At 37.8% G+C, this 23,850-nt stretch overlaps 1 long non-coding RNA gene across 1 annotated transcript in view; it reads left to right on the top strand.

The window, feature by feature from the left end:
- Positions 1–23,850, top strand: part of LOC135219821 (uncharacterized) — a 150,598-nt gene that overhangs the window by 64,377 nt on the left and 62,371 nt on the right. The gene's annotated exons all lie outside the window — the stretch shown is intronic.

Raw genomic sequence — 23,850 nt, 5'->3', positions numbered from 1 at the left:
AACAATGTTAACATATATATGTAACGTTTAGTGATCTTACTCAAGATTGCAGTTGTAATCAGCACAATAGAACAACATTTTGTTGCTTATATTGGTGAAAGTATGAAACTTCTTTTTCCCGGAGTCATGGTTTGAACTGAAATTCATTTTTACCTTTTAATCTGTGGTTTTATCCTTACTACCATCACAACTGAAACTCCACAGTGCTTATTTGATTGCAATTATACACATTTTGGTCTTAATTCACTCCAAATTGCACTTGAACTATGTTGCGGGGAACCGCAACATAGTTCAAGTGCAATTTGGAGTGAATTAAGACCAAAACATGTATAATTACAATCAAATAAGCACTGTGGAGTTTCAGTTGTGATGGTAGTAAGGATAAAACCACCGATTACAAGGTAAAAATGAATTTCAGTTCAAACCATGACCCTGGGAATAAGAAGTTTCATACTTTCACTAATATACGCAACAAAATGTTGTTTCATTGTGCTGATTAGATTACAAGTGGAATCTTGAGTAATATCAATAAACGTTACATATATATGTAAACATTGTTCTAATGAGTGCTGGGAAGGCTGGGAAAGATGGTGGCTCCGCTGTGATTACGAACAGCCCCTCTGGGGGGTACCGCCATATTGGATTTCAAAACTGCCTTGAAAACATTTTATGAAGACCTCACATGCTTATTTTAGTTCGTATGGCGCTTTCATATATCACATTATGTTATGTTGACAAAGCTTCAATCTTTTGAATGGTATGCTTAAGGCTGTAATTGTATTCTTGTTTCACCCATTAAATATCGAGTGAATAAGGCTGATCCATGTGATAACAATGGATCCACTGCGGTGTATCCCCTTATATATTACTAATCCATGGCAGGCTAGACTATGCCAGTTGACGTTTTTCTGTAGTTTTACCTCCTGAACAAGAATTTAAAGTAATATTTTTTTTGGCCGGCTGTCATTAACTTGTAATTTACATTTCAACTCTATCCTACGGTAAGGGGCACCGATGGGAATGCAGGGTTTTCGGTGGGATAAAACACTTGGGGGGGAGGGTCTTGCCGTGTTATTGTGTTATTTCCTCTTATTTATGACATTTAAAACAAGAAATACAAGCTGAAATAAGCGATAAAAAACAAAACCTTGATGGAGCTGTTACATAGGCAAAATCCACCTAATACTATTTATCCACCACACCTACTCCTAAGTGAGGCAAAGGAGGGTGTTATTTTTGGGGGGTACATGTATTTGGCCAATCATGCCAAAATATTAAACCTACATTACCATGGGTTTTGGGTGGATTCATGCACCAAGTTACATGTACTATTTTCCATGTTTCTTTTATAACCGTGTTATATTATTTCAAGCATTTATTCCTATTCTGTTTCTCATAGTATTTGATTAATGTGTGCAATGATGTGTGCTCACTTCATAATTTCTCCAGATATAGCTTAGGTTATTGCCTAACAATTGACGACAGGCCCCTGGAGAATTCCTAAAGGGTGGGACTAGAAGACGGTTTTAGGACACTTCGATACCTTTCTCTTGCTAACGTCAAGTTGGACGTTGTCTGGAGCTATTTTTTACGTGATTTATACATCATTTGTCCTATTTACATTTCATCAGTTTACAACGCGTTACCCAACCATTACTTTAACGTTTTCCATTATTTTTGTTTCATATGATTTATATAATGTTCATATTATATTGTATTATTCCTATTTACAAATATTTAAATTTGCGAGTTAGGTGGTTTAGGTAATTATGATCACCTTAATTTTATGCTCTTGTTAAGGGGGCCGGTTCACCAGTGGCATTAGGTTAGTATGCTAACCTATATGTTAGTCTTATTGAATTTGTATCCTAACCTATATTTTAGTCTTCCTTTAAAAGTTTGTTTTTCTTAAGGGGGGTTACAAGGACGGAGGGCCCCCTCCCCCGAGTCAGGTCTAGGTAATACTTTGTACTAGGTTATGTTAGGTTACATTGGTTAGGTTAGTATGCTAACCTGTATGTCAGTCCTTTAAAAGATTTTTTTTCTTTAAGGGGGTATGGGGGCTCCCCCCACCCCCCCTGATTAGGCAACACATTCTACTAGATTAGGTTAGGTTTGTATGCTAACCTATATATTAGGCTTCCTTTAAGTGTGCCTTTCTATAAGGGGGAACCCGACCCCTGCCCCGGTCAGGTAATATGTTATACTAGGTTAGGTTAGGTTCTTTAGGTTTAGTATGCTAACCTATATGTTAGGCTTCTTTAAATCTATATGTTAGGCTTCCTTTAAATTTGCTCGAAGAGATTCAAACAAACACTGGAAGACTCAACTCTCAGTACATTTCCAGCGCTAGATATCAGATTGTTAAAAAAATCATAAGACTATTGGGTCATTATTTCACCATAAGTATGGGCTTTCTGCCTTGATGTGGTCTCTAGTGGTTTATTGTTTCACTTGCCCAAAGTGTGAAATTGGGAAATATATCGGAGCACTAAGAGATTACTCAAAGTCAAAGTCAGAGCTGATTCTCATCTTGGAGTTAGTCACCGAACTGGATGTCAATTAAAAACTAAGGAATTTTCTAATATAAAAGACCACTGTAAGAAATGCAAGACATCATTCTCTTAAGAAGATTTTAATGTTATCGCCCAAGCACCCAGTGACCACTCTCTCTCCATCCTGGAATTGTTAACTATAAAGCAGAATCAGGGCATACTGTGGGCAGTCCATGTTCCACCCACTTGTTCGTTGCGCGGTCAAAGTTTAAGACTAACAACTTGCATCATCGATTTTTTGTTATGTCCCTTTCTGTGTTTTACAAGTCTCATATTGCAAACATTCTGGTTTGTGTTTCTCTTCTACTTCTCTTTCGCCTTCATCTACCAAAACTCTACAAGTAGATTTGCCTAGCTAATATATTTCCTACATAACTAATCTTCTACCTTACATAATTCCTCGGCCACCTACCAGCATTGGCCTCAATGCCAGAACTTAGCAAAGTTTATCACAAAGTACTTATACAACAAAAAAATACAATGTCTACGGTAATCACAAATGGCAATATGTATAACAAATGTTAGAACATCAGTTACCTGAAGGCAAATTATTAATCAAAGTCTTAATATTGAGCTTGTTAATAACTAATAACACTCTGACAATACATATGAAAGCTAGCATGGTGATTGCTAACAAAACAACATTGACCATTGTACGCATGAAAAAAATGGTTAACTTCTTCAAGTTTGCTGAATGACTCTAACTCAAGTTTAGACAATTTGAAATTCTTGACATTTTCAAAATTATTTATGTGGCTAGATAAATTAAATGTATAGGTAGCAAAAATGGTAGGTTTGTAGTATAAATAATTCAAAATAACTACTTCAAAAATGTAACAAATGATTTGATGTTATTAAACATTATTTGTGATTGATTGTTTTTGCAAGTGACTTTAGCTCTTGCTTGATTTTGTGAAAGCACCACTAACTCATCATACAGTATTTGAGCCTTGAAAGGGACATACTCACAGTTATTCTCACCATTTGTGTCATTAATTAATCATCTATGCAATACAACTTGTTAAGTGGCTCATAAAAACTCTGTATATTACAAACGAACTCGTTTGCTTCAAGCATGATACAATCATCAGAATCTTTGTTACTTAGTTGTACTAAAAGGAGGGAATTCTGTTGCAATGCAAAATGTATCATGTCCTGGTTCAAAACAATTGACGTGCTATTTACTAATATTGGGAAAGGGTAAATTGATATAAAGTTATTAACCTCATTATTATTAAATGGTATAACTAAAACAATGTGATCAGAAACCATCTTAACTGTTATGAAACTGTAATAAGTAAGGACATTGCGCACAAGCGGGTTGAAGTGATGATCCACATTTCTAACTTTTCTATTCTAGCTCTACCTTTATCTACAACAGTATCAGTGGCCACACCAAACAAAGTGTTTAATGTTGTACCTATGGATGGAAGGAGTGAACGCTTTCTAATTCTCTGAGGTAGAACGTGGTTGATATCATTTCTGAGTTTCATTAACAAAACTGTTTTGGTACCATTTTTGTTACTATCTATGACACTTTCAAGTTCATTAAGTAGTTCCCATAATTATTCCTGTTGCCGACCCACGGTTGTTATGTTAATCTTTACCACTGCAATATCGTGTATCATCTTGACTTGACCGTGATCCTTTAAGATTGCTCCCTTCCTGATTTGCAAGAGGGAGATGCAGATATGACTCACCATGGGCCATAGTGAAATCCATTTCCTGCAAAAGTACATTCTAAGCAGTAAACCTTATACAACAACGTTATAGACCGTTGCACTTGGTCCTATCTTTTCCTTAAAATGTATCTCGGAGTCACTAATGCTGATGAAGTATGGGAAGCATTTACGTAATGTTTTCTTCACTACTTGACTCCTTTAAATCTTTAAAGTCTTTTAAATGTTCTTCTGACCAAATGTTGGAATGTACTACTTTAATATGGTTCCAATGTGCAACAGTTTTATTTAAAGTTGATTCATGCCTTAGCTTAAATTTATTTAACTTTAACCTTTCTATTACTCTATATAGACCTTGGAATTTAGGACTCGCTTTAACATTAGGTCCTTCAATTCTGTGGTGAAGCACATATACCTGTTGCCCTATTTTTAAATCTGGAACTGTTGATTTCTGATTGTAATACTTACTAGTCTTTTGATGTAACTCCTTTAATCGAGCCCTTGTATATTTAATTGTCTCGGAAGTCCTTCTAGTCTTCGTAATTATAAGTATGTCTGGGTGAGTGTTACGGGCGGGTCAAGTTTGTGACGGATTCCAGGCTCTTACGCCCTTTAACATTAAATAATAAAAAAAAATTAAAGACAAATACTTATAGGAATACCTTCAGTATAAATTGGTAGGCGTAAAGAAAGAAAGCTTTAAAATAAAATAATTATATTTACAATAACTTAACTTTAAATAATGATGAAAAATAAATCCTTAGAACGTTTAAGGTCGATGGGATGCGATGAATAGGGGTTTTGAATTCGTGAAGGTTGGTCAGCGCCATCGAAGTCCGTTGACTAAGGTATCCATAATAGAGCTCTGAAGAAATCCATCGTCGACTAGCAATTGGAGACGAAGCAGATATTTGGCTGATGAATACGGAGGTCGCTATCCGCAACTGAAGTCGAGTTCAGACAATCTCTTCTAAATTATGCCAAGGTTTTGACGGGGGGGGGGAAAAGCAAATCTTATTTCGGTAGACAATACGTTTTCACTAGGGCGTAAGTAAATTACCCAGTGTGCTGGCCAGCATTCTCTAGACTGCGAAACTTCAAGACTTCCCTGAAGTCGTACTTGCCATAAACTGTTCCTGAGCAATCCAGTAACATTTAAATAAAAGACCATCCAACAGGTCCATCAAAGACTATCCAACAAGTCCACCAGTATCGAAGGCCGTTCCTCTCTGGCAGTCGTGTCCAAGGCTTTTTCCCCGCGGGATCAGGGTTACACCACTCGAACTCACCTCACGTAGTGGGAGAAACAAATATAAATAACAGTCCTTCAACTGTTCAATTACCACGAGAACAACCCATTTGCGCTCTGCGGCACAACAACTTAACAATAATATAAAGATAAATGCATATTTCCGTAACACCTCCCACCAAAAGAAAAGTTTTACAGGTAAAACTTACACATACCACTGTTCACACAAGTACAAAGCCTCGAGAATAAATCACCATGGAAATTCCATGATCAAACGGTATGAAAGAAACAGAATATCGCGGCCAGTGCATCTCATGCTTTACACCATAGGAATGACGTAAGGGTCTTTTAGCGTCCCTTCGGGCCCCTAGCTGCAACTCCTTTCATTCCTTTTACTCTACCTCCGTTCATATTCTCTTTCTTCCATCTTCCTTTCCATCCTCTCCTGACAATAGAATCAGTGCAACTGCGAGGTTTTTCTCCTGTTACACCTTTCAGACCATCTTACTGTCAATGTCCCTCTCAGCGGTGAATGACCTCATAGGTCCCAGCGCTTGGCCGTTGGCTTAAATCCCATATTCCATCTACGAACTTTCTCACACTAAGGTCTCATGACAGCTGGCAACCGGAGCTCAGTGACCCAGTTGCCTGTGTACTGCCAATGGAGAGAAACTGATATGACCAAGACGTTGTCATTTGGCTAGATTCAAGAGCATATGATTTAAGTGAGACGACTACCATTGCGAGTGTATCGAGACATAGCTACATTCCAAGGATGCCTATACATGAATTGATTAAATCTGAACTAAATTGATTAATAGAAATAATCTTTCATTAAATTGGAAGCTATTAAATACACACTAAATGCGAGGAGTGATTTAGAAAATGACACAATTACCATTTTACGTAAAGAAGGTCCGTATTCCAGTGAGCGCTATCTTAGCAGCAAGAGGAAGCGTAGAAAATTCCTGGAAATATCCAAGAATAACACGTATTACTGATCAAGATGCAATTTTGATTGCGAAAATATAGCAGTGTATTATAACAACCAATTATTACTGGGCATAGCGGAAATGTGGATTATGTGGTCGGATATATTGGCGTATATCATTTATTTTTCATAGTATTAATTTATTATTTATGGAAATGAAGGAGAGAGAGAGATGAGAATATTCTTACTAGTCATTGAGCGTACTTCACACTAAAGGCTGGAAATGACTATAATAAGATGTTTTGGAAAATATGATTTCCCAAGTTCGTTTTGCCTTTAAATTTACTTCAACATGCCTACTATGAACGACTTCGAGAGAAAAGGTGGGCGACTTCAGAAACTTTTTGCTGCTTAAGTTGCTGCGACTGTTTCCTGTTTCGCGCCTTTGAGGATTGTGGAGGTTGACTCGAGGGCTCGCTACTATTCCCTAAGGAACCGGGGTGTGATTAATGGTGACATTCTTGTGGAATAATAGAGTTTAATGGCCGTGCTTCGTAAGCACGTTTATCCATTAAGGCATCAGGCCCTTGGTGAAGGGGGTGTATTTTACCTCCATTTTGAATTATTTCCCAGGATTAAGACTTGTAATATGTAACATCTTTCCCTCATTCCGAGGGGTGGGATGCTCATTTATCCAGGTTTGCTCACACGAGCGGTCCCCAAACCTTTTAGACCATCGACCCCTTCGTGGAGTCCTTGATCCCTTGATCCCTTATCGACTCCTAGTCATGTACAAAACATGAAAGAATAATTAATTAGACGCGCAGTTTCCATGTACATGAGTGCGTGAAAATGCATATACCAACCCTGCTCTCAGTATACATTAGAATGGGTCTGTTGCCTTATGATTCCAACTAATGATAAATTATAACTATATTTTCATATGTTTCATTAAAGGTCTAACAGAATATAAGATAAATATACGGCATTTTCATATGTTTCATTAAAGGTCTAACAGAATATAAGATAAATATACGGTAATTTTCATATGTTTCATAAAGTCTAACAGAATATAAAAAAAATATTCGGTATTTTCATAGTTTCATTAAAGGTCTAACAGAATATAAAATAAAATACGGTTATTTCATTAAAGGTTCATTAAAGGTATTCACAGAATATTTTAAGCTTAAACTAACGAATATAAGATAAACATACGGTATTTTCATATGTTTCATTAAAGGTCTAACAGAATAATATATACGGTATTTTCATATGTTTCATTAAAGGTCTAACAGAATAAAAGATAAATATACGGTATTTTCATGTTTCATTAAAGGTCTAACAGAATATAAGTATATAATATTTATGTTTCATTAAAGGTCTAACAGAATATAAGATAAATATACGGTAAAAACTAAATAGATATATAAATTAAAAATGTGTATCAGAAAGTTGTTTTTTACAGCAAAGTTGTATTTTAGGTATTTTCAATTCTTTGACGAATGTCAGCCTTCTACCCCAAAGTTCAGTGGACCGCTTTTTGCCCCCCGGGCAAATTGATCGACCTCTTGAATAGTCTCATCGACCCACAGGGGTCGGTTTAGACCAATTGGAGACACCCTCCTTAACTTAAACTGAATGAACAGAGGACTTTGATGTGGCCATGGAATAGGTCTGGGTTCTTTCATGACAGGTTGGATTGATGGATCAATTCAAAGGGGTGAGGTCAATGCAACAATTGAATTGATGGCAGGAAGTTCAAGGTGCTTGATCCGGCCACAGCCCTGGATAGTTCAAGAATGGGAAAGCTTTCTCACGTGGGTTTTATATGAAAGGTCTATACTCGATTCTTAACATAAGATATATGTATAACTAATGTAATTACAGTATTTATTTATACTTGACTAGCTTCAGGCATAGTGCTTAAATCTGCCCTAAAGAGTAAAGTTCTTCAAGTTTACCTTTTTTGATGCTGATTACCCATGCGGCATCTGACTTTTCTGCTTCTTAATATAATACGGGAAAATTTCTTTTGATTATATCTGAACAGTAGCTGCCTAATGACGTCATAACTGAAGTCTGCTTATTCATTTGTGGAGGTCTGGAGACGCTCTTTTATAGCACCGAATAACGGTAATTAGGAGATATATTTTTTGCTGATAACTTTAATCTTTTAAGTAAATTGAACAATTCGTGATAATGACAAGAAGTAAACACTGTTGTGGAAATAAGTATTATTGTGGTATTTCAATCACCTAAGACAAAACACTGGTGAAACGCTGTGTATTTCACTTTAGATTCTTCATACTTTACTATAAAATGAAAGTATGTGATCTTATCCAATATTTCAGTAGGTAAAGCATCTAAACAATAGTTGAATAGAAATGGTCTAATGATTTTGGTGAGATACATAACCAGCTGATTTTGAAAAAGTCTGACCTCACTTCAGACAAAACAGGTCTGTTGCGATGTTACTGAAGTATGTCGGTATCTTTGAAATGTTCCGAAGTAGTAAGCCTCTGTACCCTACTACACGCAGGCCTCTCATCCATAGATAGCATCCCTGGCAATACTTCTCAAACCCGCTTTTTGAAGGGAAGCTTGTTTATCTTCAGAGGCAGAATGATTATTTGATGCTTTTGAGACGAGACATGGGGCCGGCCACCTTGACGTGATGAAACAGTGATGTGTTTTAGGAGGGATAGGAATGAACATTCTCCCTTGGTAGTGGTTACATTAGGAAATGTATTTCGAATACACAGCGTCCCATTATCTTTTCAGTATGTAGGGCTAACGGTAACCTATGTGTTGACCTTGTATGGGTCCCAGTTATACTTGTTTATCCTTCAGATTCAAAGCTTTCAGTAGAAAAGGCAGCATCAGAAAACAGAGGAACCCGATGAGAGGTCACTTTGCATTTTGAAAGTTTCTTGTGGGGAAGGTGATTGTGAGGCTGTCAATGACGAAACATTTGCAGAGGCGCGCTTTCCTTTATGGTGAATGCATGCAGAACCATTTTATAGTTTTCTGTCAAAGAAAACCGTTGAGGTGGCTATTTGTCTGACCCTCCTCACTTTTTCTGCCCGTCCTCAGATCTTAAATAATTCAAGGTTAAAGGTAGCCATGATCGTGCGTCTGCCACCGCGATAGGTGCGAACAATACACGTCGCCACCGGGCCGTGACTGAGAGTTTTTATAGAGCATTATACCCTTCCCAGAAAACTCCATTGCGCCGAAGAAACCTCTGCATATGTTTACTCATTTATATGTTGTTATTCCTTGACAAAAACCTTGGGGGTTGGGGGGAGGGGTTGCGGTTAATGCCGTCAGGGCATCTCACACCCTGCGGTGTGGGCATTACTGAAGGTTCTTTGCAGCGTCCATTCGGCCCATAGCTGCAGCCTCAATTCTGTTCACAGTACCTCCGCTCATATTGTCCTCCGTCTTGCTCTCCAACCTCTCCTAATACGTAATTGTTTTCTAATGCAGCTGCTTTGAGGTTTTCCTTCTGTTGCGCCTCTAACCTTTCGACTCTCAATTTCCCTTTCAGCACTGAGTGACCACATAGGTCCCAGTGTTAGGCCTTTGGCCTAATTTATTTTTGTTTCATACCATTCCCAATGGAAGCAGGAAGCGACATATTTTTTTTTATTGAAGACTGTAGACAGTCGTCCACAATATAAATTATTTACCCCACTAAGGAACAGATTTGTCCGTGTGAGACAGGACACACTGGAAGCAGTAGTGGCATTGAACCTGTCAGGAGGACAATGGAAATCGGATGACATAGACGATTTAATCCTTAGGCGTCTTCTCGAGCAGGTGTTCCAGAACATACGACCACCGGACGAGTCGCCAGACGGGAGTTTATAAGGCCAGAAAACACCAGGGAATAGTTTAATTTCCATCCTTCCTTGGTCAACGGTCACCTGCATAGCAACAGACTTCCTCCTACCGCACCTGCATATGCTTTGTACATATACTCTAGTAAGACATCATCTGTCCATATTTACCAGTGATCAGGGCCACTGAAGGAACACCCAGAAATATATGGTTGCAACGTTCAAATAACATTTCATGGACTTTTTATCTTCATATCATAAAGTGTTACAGTAAAAGACTTTCATATGTAACCGTGGTGGAGGGAAGAAACTTTTTTTTGTCTTGATTAGTCACGAAGAAACATTTATCCTCTTCGTATAAATAGTTATTTTTCTTTTTAAATATGTAAAGGAAAGTGTATTAAATTTATCATTTATTCTGAGAAATTTTGTCGCACCACACGGGTCATGTTCCTTCCCAACAAAGACAAAAAGAGACAAAGATGGCCTTCATGTAGACACGATAGAACATTTCTTTTCCTTTTTTTCCCCTTGCGGGAAAGATGAAATCGCTCGAAAATAATCCTCTTTGTCCCACCCCAGGTGTTCAGGGTCCCATGTAGGTATTGTTTACCCTCTTTGATGCCGTTTCCTCCACTTGTGTGGGCGAGATCGTATTGAAGGGCTTAGGTTTGAAAATCACCTCTCTCTCTCTCTCTCTCTCTCTCTCTCTCGGTCAGTCTTCGACATCTCTCTCTCTCGCTTCTCCTCCTCTCTCAAATCCGGTGCAGTGTTGATGGATATTGATGCTTGCTAGCCTCAGTGCTCGCTTTCTTAAAAGAACTATATATCTTTGCCGTAATGTACTGAACTGTTATTTCATAGTTACAATTTATTTCTGTGCTGTTGCTGGTTAACCTTTTTTCTTTGACTGTTATGGTGATTGTCATGAATTTATCCTCGTATTATCTTTCCTTCTTTCACATTCTGGGTCTATTCTGTTGAAATCCGTTGTCAAATGATGAGCGTTAGTGGTTTATTATATAATAATATAAGGGGGAGTTGTTGCATTCTCTCATACATACTAACTTTGACCCTTAATGACAATCTCTTTTCTATTAGGTATTTTAAAAAGATCTTGTTAACTTCCTTGCTTCACCTACAGTACGATTCACTTCTGATCTTATTATCATCCGCTGTATTGACTTTCAGCTCCCTGGATTACACTTATCCTCAAACTCTGGGTTTTGCCAGCATGAAGTTTCAAATTCCTTTTCACGCGACAATTTTCACTCTCACTAGTTAATCGCCACTGTCGGCAGCTGATAATGCAGTATCATCTGAAAGCATGCGCACTCCGTTCAGTCCCAATTTTGCACTTAAATATCGTTATCACTCCGTGACTTCTCTCCTCCTCCTTCCATGTGTAAGGGTAACAGGCAGTCTTGGAAACATGATGCGTCCTTTTCTGTGATCCGCTGTTGCCCAGATCCTTCTACTTGTAGTACAAACATACTTTTGTGTTCCTCATGGAAACAAGTTGCTCTAAATAGATGACTTTCTACCCGAACGCTCTCCACATTTCTTCTCTATTAAGTTTTCATAAGCGTTTTCTACGTCCGTGTGGCCACATGTCTTTTTCCTTTAACTCGCAAACTACTCCTAAGCATTTTAGTAACGAACAATTGATTCGTACTTTTTCTCCCTTTCTTAACCCACACTGCTCTCTTCATAGTAGTCATTGCCCCTATAATTCTTATAGTCACTTGCATCACCTCTCCCAGTATTCAGGCGTAAGGTTATTCTTTCACCAATGTTTCTGGTAGTTTCATTCACCCAGACATAGTACTTTTCACACACAGGTCATTTAGGGATGTTCACCTTATTGTAAATCCCACTTGTAATGCCATCAGCTGGTGATATTCCATTTTGAGGCATTTTGATTGCCCTACGAATATCCTCGAAGTTTTATCCCTAATCTCTTTTATTTTGAACCAAGGTTTTATGTGTTTTATGAGTTATTACAATGGTTTTGCGCTATTAAAGAATTCTTGCCTCCTTGAAGCCTTGCTAAAGGGCAGATTAAACTTCCTCTACAAAATCTATTCTGTGGAAGGTTCAAAGTAAAGGTCTCATTGGAATGTGTGCGAAGTATGCGTAGATATAATGATAATAATAATTGTTATTACATGAAAAGCTTGTTTGCTTTTCATTGAAAGATTAATCTTGTCATCTGGATCTCTGCCTATCGTAGGCTAAATATAGTCTTTTTACCAGAGAAAAGATAAGATAAGCACCACTGCGCATGAAGCATACTTCACAAAAGCATGTTTATTAAAAACAACGCTGAACAGGTTAAAGTAGTCTTGACGGGTGAAAAGCGCCTCAGTGGCGTGGTCGGTTTGGTCTTGGCGTGCCACCTCGGTGGCCGCGAGTTCGATTCTCGGGCATTCCATTGAGGGGTCAGATATGTGAATTTCTGGTGATAGAAGTTCACTCTCGACGTGGTTCGGAAGCCACGTTAAGCCGTTGGTTCCGTTGCTGAATAACCACTGATTCCATGCAACGTAAAAACACCATACAAACAAACAAGCAAGCAATTGACGGGTGAAATATAATTGGGTTTAAAGAGACTTCCTCTTTACAGGTGATGACCGACCTGTATCTCATCTGAACAAGTTGGTCAACTGGTTTAGGCTAGACTGGCCATTGCTTGAGGGTGGCTCCTGTTGTGTGCTGAATGATGTTAAAAAGCTTAACGCAAATTGTGTCAAAGCATCGACACCAGGAAAAGTTGTTTTTGCTACTATTTAGAAAATCTCTCAGTTATTGGATATAATTTTTTGGTATTTTAGTAACAGAGTAGCTAGTTGAAATTTACCCCTGATTACCTATCTCCAGATGAATTGTGAACGTTGCATTTAGCGGTTTCTTGATATTGCCTTCCCTTATCTCAGCTTGCATCAAGATATAACTCCTTCCACGGCAGCTTTCATTGTATCTTATGTTGTCATACAGTTGCTGATCTAACAATAAATCAGTATTGTAAAGTTTTGTTACTTTCTGTTTAGAGCACAAGATTTCTTTCAGGTCATATGTGATGCATTTCAGTGTGGAATTGCGCGTCATTCTCATCTCGCTCTGGATTGTTCCTCATTTATTTCTTAACATGGTTTGTTTATCCAATTATTCTTCCTGTCCTTTTTTTCCTTTTTCCAACTTTTTTTCTTAACGTGTTTTATTTATTAGATTTTCATCGTGTTTTTTCCTTTTAAATTTTTCCCTTTTTTACTCATTAAAAGGTTAAAAGGTGCCTAATACGCAGCAGAGACATAGGTCAGGTCATAGCCTAGGGACCAAAGGAGCACACACCTGTGATGAATGCCCGAGCTCTCTATACCCAAGACGAGGCATTGCATTGGCAGGTAGTCAGTCAGTCATAGAACCCACACACAAAGCGCGACTCGCCAACGATACCGCTCAGCTACTATACAATCTCCATAGATTAATCATAGTAGATTCACATAACCGTGCATCTGATGTCTAGACCCATCCCTTACGACGCTCCTGATTGGGCTGTTGATAAGTCAGTTACATGGTTGGAAACTGTCTTTCGAGAGAGTTCACATAGGCAGAATGTGTGTTCCACCTCTCCTGAGGGGATACTTTTGAAAGACGTGTCCCTCAGGAGAGATGGAACATGCATGCTGCCTATGTAAACTCTCACGAAAGACTGAAAGTTTACAGCCCTGTGATTAGTTTATCAACAGCCAATCAGGAGCGTCGTAAGGGACTGGCCTAGACAGATGCACGGGTGATGTGAATCTACTGTAGTAGCGTTTTGTTTTCGTCATCCTAACTGCATCGTATTCAGTGACGCTCGTCAATCTAAAGTTGTATCCCATCCTCTCCGAGTCTCCTCGTTGCCTCTCATTCTCATTCATCCTGAGTTACATCACGTTCTCATCATCCTCATTGTGACATCTCATTCCTCTCTCAGTTTCCAAGTTGCAACGCGTTCTCACTTTTCTTCAGCGCCACCCTCGTCCATCCGCGAGTAGATAATGAGTGAACATGTCTAGATATGTGTCCTAACAATGATTTCATAGCGCAACTGCCAAGTTTTCCTCCTGTTACTCCTTTCAAACCTCCTCTACTCTCAATTTCTCTCTCATCGCTGAATAACCTCAGATAACAGTACTTGGGCCTGTTGGCTGAAGTTGAAAATTCATTCCATTCCAATGATCGAAGAAACTTCATTTTCATTTTGCTTTCATCAGTATTCAGTTTTCATACTGACTAGTTTTAGCAAATGACCTTTTATTGGCAAGTTCGCCGATGATAAGAGTTACATAGCTTTGCCCTTCCGACAGGTTTCAACACAGTTGTCATGATGAACAATGTTGTGTCTATCATCTCCTGAGCTTTGTACTTTTCACCCATATTGTGTACTTTAGACAACTTCGGAATCTCTCGAACTCGTGTAATGCGGACGCTTGTGCTATATCTTATATTTCCCCGATCAGTGGCGTTATTAAGGGACGGCGGGGGTGCGGTCAGCCCCGGCGGCACTGTCTGGTGGGGGGGGGGGGGTGGTTGACTGTCGGGGGACGGCATTCTGGAGTCTTTTGAGCAGGTTTGGTCTAGTTTAATTCTAGATTTTTCAGCATATTAGCGGATTCGCTTCTAACAAACCCTGCAATGTTCAGTTGTAAATCAGTTTTCATTTTTCTATTTGTTTTAGTCTTATGAAATCAAATAAATGATTGAGATGCTAAGGCTTAAAATGGGAGTTTAATTTTCATCGCTTGAAAACTTTTTAGCAGGGGAATGGGGCGGCACTTTCAGAGTCCGCCCTGGGCGTCACTAACACTATAGTTACGCTATGAGGGTACGACAAAGAGGCAGGTAGAAAGAGCACTAACTCTATTAATGTTGTTGGAGATTAAGCTGGCCTTATGCCAGCTCGGGCTCTTGCTCATAGAGCAGCCCGTAGAACTTAATTACAGGTAAACAGGTTATAAACAGGTGTGAGGACAGATAGTATAGTAACCGACCGACACTGACACAAAAATGACTCGATCTGACCTGGATCTGTATTTCTGGACAGACCTATTTACAGGAATATTATTTGCTACAAAGGGCTGACATAATAAGAATTATATATCGGTGGCAAAGCCAAGAAGTGCTTCATAAAATGATGTGAGGTACAACGCTGACAGGAAAACTATCCACATAAAATGTAGGAAAAGGCGTTGTCCTTACAACGCCATGGAGTGTCTCCGGTCCTGGCATTTTGTACCTTTGCCTTGTAAATCCTCAAACATTTTAACTGCCTTTAGTTCGCCTCATTATTCATGTGACTCATATTCGATTACAACTGAGCGACGTCTGTAGTGTGCGCATGAATTCTGCGTGCTTGCATCGTGTTCACTTACAGTGAACATTAATTTATTTGCATTATATAGTAGTTATACTTAGGTATTCAAATTGAATTCCGCAGTTTGCGATTACAGTACTGATATCGTTGAAGGCTGTCACCTGTTCTGCCGAAAGATTTCGTCGGAGTTGAATCAGAAATAAAAAAAAATAAAAATTGAATAACATTCGTCTACTCTGATGCTCTTGCCTGACTAATTCTATATATATATATATATATATATATATATATATATATATATATATATATGTGTGTGTGTGTGTGTGTGTGTGTGTGATGTGTGTATGTATGTATGTAGTATGTGTGTGTGTGTTAGGACCATCATCAATACTGTATTCACGAAACTACCGAATACAATTAGAATCCCTATGTATGACATATATATGCACACAATTTCTGTGCTAGCGTAATAAAACAACATATAAATATGAACTATGTATGAAAGCAAAAGCATTTTGCACTGTAAGTACATTGTACTCCATATAAACTGCTGACAGTTTCGCACTAATCCAGTCTGCGCGGAACTGCGTCATCGCGGTAATGGTTACCGCCGAATAAACCTTTTTCGTGTTCAACACGGACAGCTCGCTTGCAATCTGTAATCTATGCGGCTGCATAAACCTTCCTCACTATGGTATTAGTCGCTCTTCTCTCTCTCTCTCTCTCTCTCTCTCTCTCTCTCTCTCTCATGCCTTGAGCTCAGCGTTGTGTAGTTTTGGTCGTCGGGAGGATGTGTGACCTCTTTCGTTTACTGTCTGTTCATAGATTAGCTTTGCGTAACCAGGCCTCACTCCTGCTACCTTTAAAGAAGAAATGTGTTTAAGATATATATATATATATATATATATATATATATATATATATATATATATATGTGTGTGTGTGTGTGTGTGTGTGTGTGTGTGTGTGTGTGTGGTGTGTAATTTAAAATACTTGTAGCTTTGCAACAATGCATTTTATAATCTGTAAAATGGATATGAAAGCTTGATGTGTCTAGTTTTCCTGTTCTTTTGAAGTTTTATTTATTATTTGTTTATTAAATATTTTTCCACAATTTCCGAGGGTTAAAAATGACTTTTTCAGAACAGATGTTGACCCAAGGCTTCACTAGAAGAGAAAGTAAACTGCGTCTTTTGGTTAGCTGAGCTAAAATGTGCTGCCGCTGTCCAGAGAAGATTTGCATTAAAGTACTGTAAAGAAGCACCTCACCGGAATTGCATAGCCAGGCAGAGCTGAAATTCAAGGAAGCGGGTTCTGGTAGCCCAGGTGTTGATGAAGGAACTGTAGAACTGTCCTATGAAAGGAGTCCGAGAAAGAGTCTAGCCCGAGCACCTTTGGAGGTGAGGCTTTCAAAATCTACTGTACAGTAGTACATAAGATTTTGCGGACAAAGCATGAAAGCCCACAGAATCCAAATGCATCAAATTTTGTGAGAAGAGGATGATCACACTTGATTTCCTTTCTGTCGTCGGTTCAAGAAGAGGATTAATGCCGAATACGCATTTTTTAGTTATTTAAGCAACATTAGAGGCAAGGCCAACAGGCATAATCATCGTAGTAAGGGAACAGAAAAGCCGCGTGAATCTGCTGAACATGAAAGAGTTCCTCTCGAAATTAATGTCTGGTGTGCTTTGGGGAAGAATCGAATCACGGGCATTCTTTTTGGAAGGACGAATGGTGATAACTATTTAGAAATGCTTCAGAATTACTTTGTTCCTAAGCTGGAACGACCGTACTTATAGAGAAGTAGTGTAACTTGTTTCTTTGCACTGCAACTAATCGGTTTCTAAATGAGAAATTCCCCGTGAGATGGATTGGAAGAGGTGGACCATAATTTTGGCCTCCACGCTCACTAGATTTGACTCCACTGGATTTCTTTTTTTGGGAAAATGTGGAAAGCGCTATGCTACTAAGCCTCGATCTTCAGAGGACTTGAGACCAGGATGACTGATGCGGTTAAAGGTATTCCTGGAGATCAGCTGGAAAATGTTTTCCGAGAATGAAGAATATCAGGTCATTCTTCTTTCTCATCCTTTGTACAGATTAATTCTATCATGTATCGTTATGAAGCTACAAGTATCTTGAATTTCATCATGAGTTTATAGACAACCATATTTACTATATATATATATATATATATATATATATATATATATATATATATATATATATATATATATATATATATATATATATATATATATATATCTATATATAGTTATATTTTATATTTATTATATATATAATATATATTTGAAATCCACGGTAGAAGGTGAGAGTGAAACTGGGACTTTGAACTCGTACTTTCGTATTTTATTTCTTCATTCTATATATATATATATAAATTCCAATCGTCGAGGCATAGCACTTTTCGTTTTCTGTAAAAGAAAACTATTGAGATGGCTTTATCTGTCCGGCCGCACTTTTTCTCTCCGTCCTCAGATCTTAAATGCTGCTGAGGCTAGAGGGCTTACAAATTGGTACGTTGATCATATACCCTCCAATCATGAAACGCTCAGCTGTAGGAGTCAAGGGACCTTACTCCAACATTTTACAGATGCCCACGATCGGAGGCACTGGTCATCAACAGAGCGAGCAACCGAAGAGTCATTTATATCTGCCCGATGCAGTTTTCGTTGTGAGATTCACTCATTTCCTCTGGGCGTGTGAATTCACAGACTGCCGTCGGGCAAATCTTCTTCGGTTCCCAGGGAACGGTGCTCTCTTTCCATTATTGTGGTTGCTGGCGGTTGGGGATCACTGTCAATTCTGAGGCTTACTTTTGGCAAGGGGTGCTTCTAATAGTTATGCCTCTGGTAGTTATTCCTCTTTACTGAATGAATACGTTTTCGGTCATAACCTTCTGATCGTGACAGTCTAGAGTCGCGGAAAGGAAAGCGAAAGGAGTGACACTTATGTATTTCGGTGAGTCGGATGAAGAAATCGATCAAACTGTTATTGACTTAAATCCGGCTCGTGTTGAGGAGACGCCGTTGCTAAAGACATTGGTGGGTCTTCCGTGTGTCCCTTGGGCCTGGACGAGACTATCTCGTCCCTGGAGGTATAGGAACTGTACACTTCTTCTCTTTTTCTCGCTCTTAAGATTGAGACCGGGACTGACTAGAAATTCCAGGTGTTTGAGGAGTTTTTGTGGAGGGAGAGAAAGTTACTGGAATGTTACTGCAGTAGTATGAAGATTATTGATTACATCACCAAGAGAACATGACACGAGTCACTCCTACGGCTGTGTGTGTCTTTAGTCATTGCTGATTTCAAGTTGTTTCTCTCTTATTTTGAGCAAGATTTTGAGAAGCTCAAATAACAACACTAACTTTGTGCCCAATTGAACTTGCTTACTGGATGAGTCCCTTATTTCCACGCTTTATACTATTCTGAATTCAGTTTGGCTTTGACAGTGTTTTATGTATTCCCCTCATTTATTGTAATTCGCCTAGCATATATATATATATATTATATATATATATATATATATATAGATATATATTAAATTATATATATATATATTATATACATACATATATATATATATACATAACACTACATACATATGTATAGTTAGATATAGTTGTCTGGGCGTGTATATATGTATATACACATTATTGCCTCCAATACCACTTGACGTAAGGACCCTCTGAGAAATACCACTAGTCATTTATTTATTTATTTTTTTATGTGCTACATTTTCCCCATATTTCTTCTGTGTTCTGTCTCCCTTCTCATAGTTCTTATGCAAATAGGTGTGGGTCTTGCAACCCCTGTGGTGTCCAACGGAGTCCAGCTTGACACCATCAAGAACTATTCTCTCAGGAGGAGTTGTGCAAAAATCAATATCCAAGCTAAGTCATGTTATTTCTCATTCTGTCCAGCTGTCCAACTCTAAGTAAAGTTTTTTTTTTTTTGTACTGTCAAGATTTACATGCGTAATACACAGCGATAAAACCTCATTAATACTTTTATCATGTGGTGTTTTGCAGATGGAGACAGCATTAGTTGCATGTTTTATATCTGTCAAGTCTCAGTCGTTGCTCCAGCTTAAACCTTCCCTTCCATCTCTGACGGTTTTTTTTAATATAAAATCCTCTAGAAAGGTAAACAGCAAAAGTAAAATAGCATTCCCTAGTAACATTCCAATATTTACTGCAATTTCACGTGACTGGTCTCGGCCAACATTAATTTTGTTTGTACTTCGTTGGTGGATAATTTCAGTTAGCGTTGCATACTCCACTGCAATTCCTTAATGGTGTAAGACCTTCCATATTATTGGTCAGGTGACGGAGTCATATCCCTTGTTGTAATAAAAAATAAAACGGCGGGTGGAATTTTTTAAATTCAATACATGCTACAGTATGTCTTAACACAAAGATATGGTTTTTGCAACTCCTGCCATTGCTAAACTCAGCTTTTTTATCAGTTTCTTTCTCCTGTCTTTCGTGAATAACAATGCTGAATATTTTCAGTGCACCCGTTCACTCTGCCTCTATCATTACTTTATTCAGTCTAGGTCGCCTTTCTTTCAAGTTCATTTTCCCAGTCATCAGGCTTAGTTTCCTAATTCCACATCTTTCCTCTTATTTGATGACTTTGTTTCCTCATTCCATATCTTTCCTCTTATTTGATGACTTTGTTTCCTCATTCCATATCTTTCCTCTTATTTGATGACTTTGTTTCCTCATTCCATATCTTTCCTCTTATCTTTGATAACTTTGTTTTCTTCATTCCATATCTTTCCTCTTATTTGATGACTTTGTTTCCTTTCCTCATATCCATATCTTTCTTTCCTCTTATTTGATGACTTTGTTTCCTCATTCCATATCTTTCCTCTTATTTGATGACTTTGTTTCCTCATTCCATATCTTTCCTCTTATTTGATGACTTTGTTTCTTCATTCCATATCTTTCCTCTTATTTGATGACTTTGTTTCCTCATTCCATATCTTTCCTCTTATTTGATGACCTTTGTTTTCCTTTCCTTCATCGTTTTTTCCTTATTTGGATACTTTGTATTTCCCCCTTCCATTCCTATCTTTCCTCTTATTTGAGACTTTGTTTCCCTCATTCCATATCTTTACTCTTATTTGATGACTTTGTTTCCTCATTCCATATCTTTCCTCTTAGTTGATTGACTTGTTTCTCTCATTCCATATTCTCCTCTTATTTGATGACTTTGTTTTCCTCATTCCATATTTTCCTCTTATTTGATGATCCTTTGGTTTCCTCTATTCCATATCTTTCTCTTATTTGATGACTTTGTTCCTCATTCCAATCTTTCCTCTTATTTGATGACTTTGTTTTCCTCATTCCATTTCTTTCCTCTATTTTGATGACTTTGTTTCCTCATTCCCATATCTTTACTCTTATTTGTGACTTTGTTCCTCATTCCATATCTTTCCTCTATTTTGATGGACCTTTGTTTTCCTCATTTTTCCATATCTTTTTCCTTCTGATTTGATTTGACTTTGTTTTCCTCATCCATATCTTTTCCTCTTATTTGATTTTGACTTTGTTTCCTCATTCCATAGCTTTCCTCTTATTTGATGACTTTGTTTCCTCTTCCATATTTTTCCTCTTTATGATTTTGACGATTTCCTCATTCCTATCTTTCCCTCTTATTTGAGACTTTGTTTCCTCATTCCATATTTCCTCTTATTTGATGACTTGTTTCCTCATTCCATATTTCCTCTTTTTTGATTTGACTGTTTCCTCATTCCATATCTTTCCTCTTATTTGATGACTTTGTTTCCTCATTCCATATCTTTCCTCTTATTTGATGACTTTGTTTCCTCATTCCATATCTTTCCTCTTATTTGATGACTTTGTTTCCTCATTCCATATTTCCTCTTATTTTGATGACTTTGGTCATTCCATATCTTTCCTCTTATTTGATACTTTGTTTCCTCATTCCTATCTTTCCTTTATTTATTGATTTGACTTTGTTTCCTCATCCATATCTTTCCTCTTTATTTGATGACTTTGTTTCCTCATTTCCATATCTTTCCTCTTATTTTGATGACTCTTCCATCTTTCTCTTTTTGATGACTTTGCTTTCCTCTTTGATTTGATGCTTTGTTTTCCTCATTCCATATTTCCTCTTCTTTGATGACTCTCATCATATCTTTCCTCTTATTTGATGACTTTGTTTCCTCATTCCATATCTTTCCTCTTATTTGATGACTTTGTTTCCTCATTCGCATCCATCTTTCCTCTATTGATGACTTTGTCTCTCATTCATTCCCTCTTTCCTCTATTTGATTTGACTGTTTGTCTCCATCCATTCTTTCCTCTTATCTGATGACTTTGTTTCCTCATTCCATATCGTTTCCTCTTATTTGATCACTTTGTTTCTCATTCATAGTCTTTTCCTCTTATTTGATACTTTGTTTCTCATTCCATATCTTTCCTCGTATTTGATGACTTTGTTTCCATCATTCCTTATCTTTCCTCTTATGATGCTTTTGTTTTGTTTGTTTCCTCATTCCATATCTTTACTCTTATTATGTCAGAACTATCCCTGGTATAGAGAGTTATTATTATTATTATTTTTTTTTACCACTTGATATCTTAATATTTGGATGGGCTTCCCAACACCAGAGCCTTGCAGTCCTTGACTAACACTTCGTCACCATCCATCATCAGCTGATTGTATCTCTTATCTTCTTGTTTTTAGTTAAACTGTCCTATATAGTAGACTCGAGTACTTAGTATTCCAATTTTTCCCCTTAGGGGATAGTGCCGTCAGTGCGCCTAATGCAGTGCACTGTAGACATTGCTTAAAGTTCTTGGCAGCGTGCCTTGGGCCCTTACTAGCGGCAACCACTTTCGTTCCATTTACTGTACTTCCTTTCCTGTTCTCTTTCTTCCATCTTACTCTCCACCCTCCTAACAGTTGATTCATTGTGAAACAGCGAGGTTTTCCTCCTGTTACACCTTTAAATCTTTTGCTCTCAGTATCTGTTTCAGCGCTGATTCTATTCAGTTGAATCCATGAAATTTGTCTGAATGTAGCTTTTGCTCTTATCTGTTCTTGATTGTATCCCAGAGCTCACCTTGTAAGAAGGTTTCAGTCTTTCTACCCAATCGCTTTGCCAGTATACCAGTCAGTCCTTTGCCGGCCCATTGATATTCCATTCCTCATTCTTTGTCTGCTCCTCCTCAGATGTGGTTTCAACAAGCTTTACCCCAATAAATTTCTGTTGGCTGCTTGTAATCCCTGCTTTAGTGTGGCGGTGACAGTTGTGATTATTGCCATCATTAGTCAATGGTTGCAATCCTCTCATTCGGTTATCATTGTGGATGGTGGAGATGGGGTGATTATATATGTCCTTTAATATCTAATGCACTCTACCTCGGAATTCATATATTTTCAAAATAATATGTTAACCGAAGGGGAATTTTTTAGTCGATAAGAAATTTGTATCTTAATGCGTATATACGAATCACGGTTTTTTGATAAGTCACCACACACACACACACACACACACACACACACACACACACACACACATATATATATATATATATATATATGTGTGTGTGTGTGTGTGTGTGTGTGTGTATAAAAAGATATGACCAGACATGTTAATATGTATACATAATTAGGTAAAATGATGTTTGTATGAAATTTTTTAAAGTAGTTGGAAAGCAGAAGCGTTATTTTTATTTCCCTTTTTGAAGAAATCTTTCATTTTCCAGGATTTATTTAAAATTTTACCTATGAATAAAATGATGTCATTATGCATACATTCATGCTTTAAAAATCTCAGTAGATGCACGTGACTTCATTAAATAAGTGAATACCACAGGAAAATGATAGACAGAAATCCAAGTGCTTTCGTCTTTATCGTCTATATGAAGACATCGTCTTAATAAAGACGAAAGCGTTTGGATTTCTGCCTATCATTTTCCTGCAGTATTCGCTGACATACATACATACATATATTCTACGTACGTCACAGTAGTTCTATTCTGATGTTCATGGACCATTATAATTTGTGGTTTAAATGCTATCATCGTAGTTTTCTTGCAGTTCGGTAAAACTGGGCAAACATCCTCAGCATGTGTGAGACCATATTTATGATTGCGGGTTTGCACTGTTAGTTGTCACTGATCAGTTTCGAATCGTCATTTTGTCAGTAGACCGCAGTCTATTAAACTACAT

The sequence above is a fragment of the Macrobrachium nipponense genome, chromosome 1 (assembly GCF_015104395.2).
Source record: "Macrobrachium nipponense isolate FS-2020 chromosome 1, ASM1510439v2, whole genome shotgun sequence".
Classification (NCBI taxonomy): Eukaryota; Metazoa; Arthropoda; class Malacostraca; order Decapoda; family Palaemonidae; genus Macrobrachium; species Macrobrachium nipponense.
Note: the sequence above shows the minus strand (reverse complement) of the source record. Positions and strands in the feature narration are given on the sequence as shown.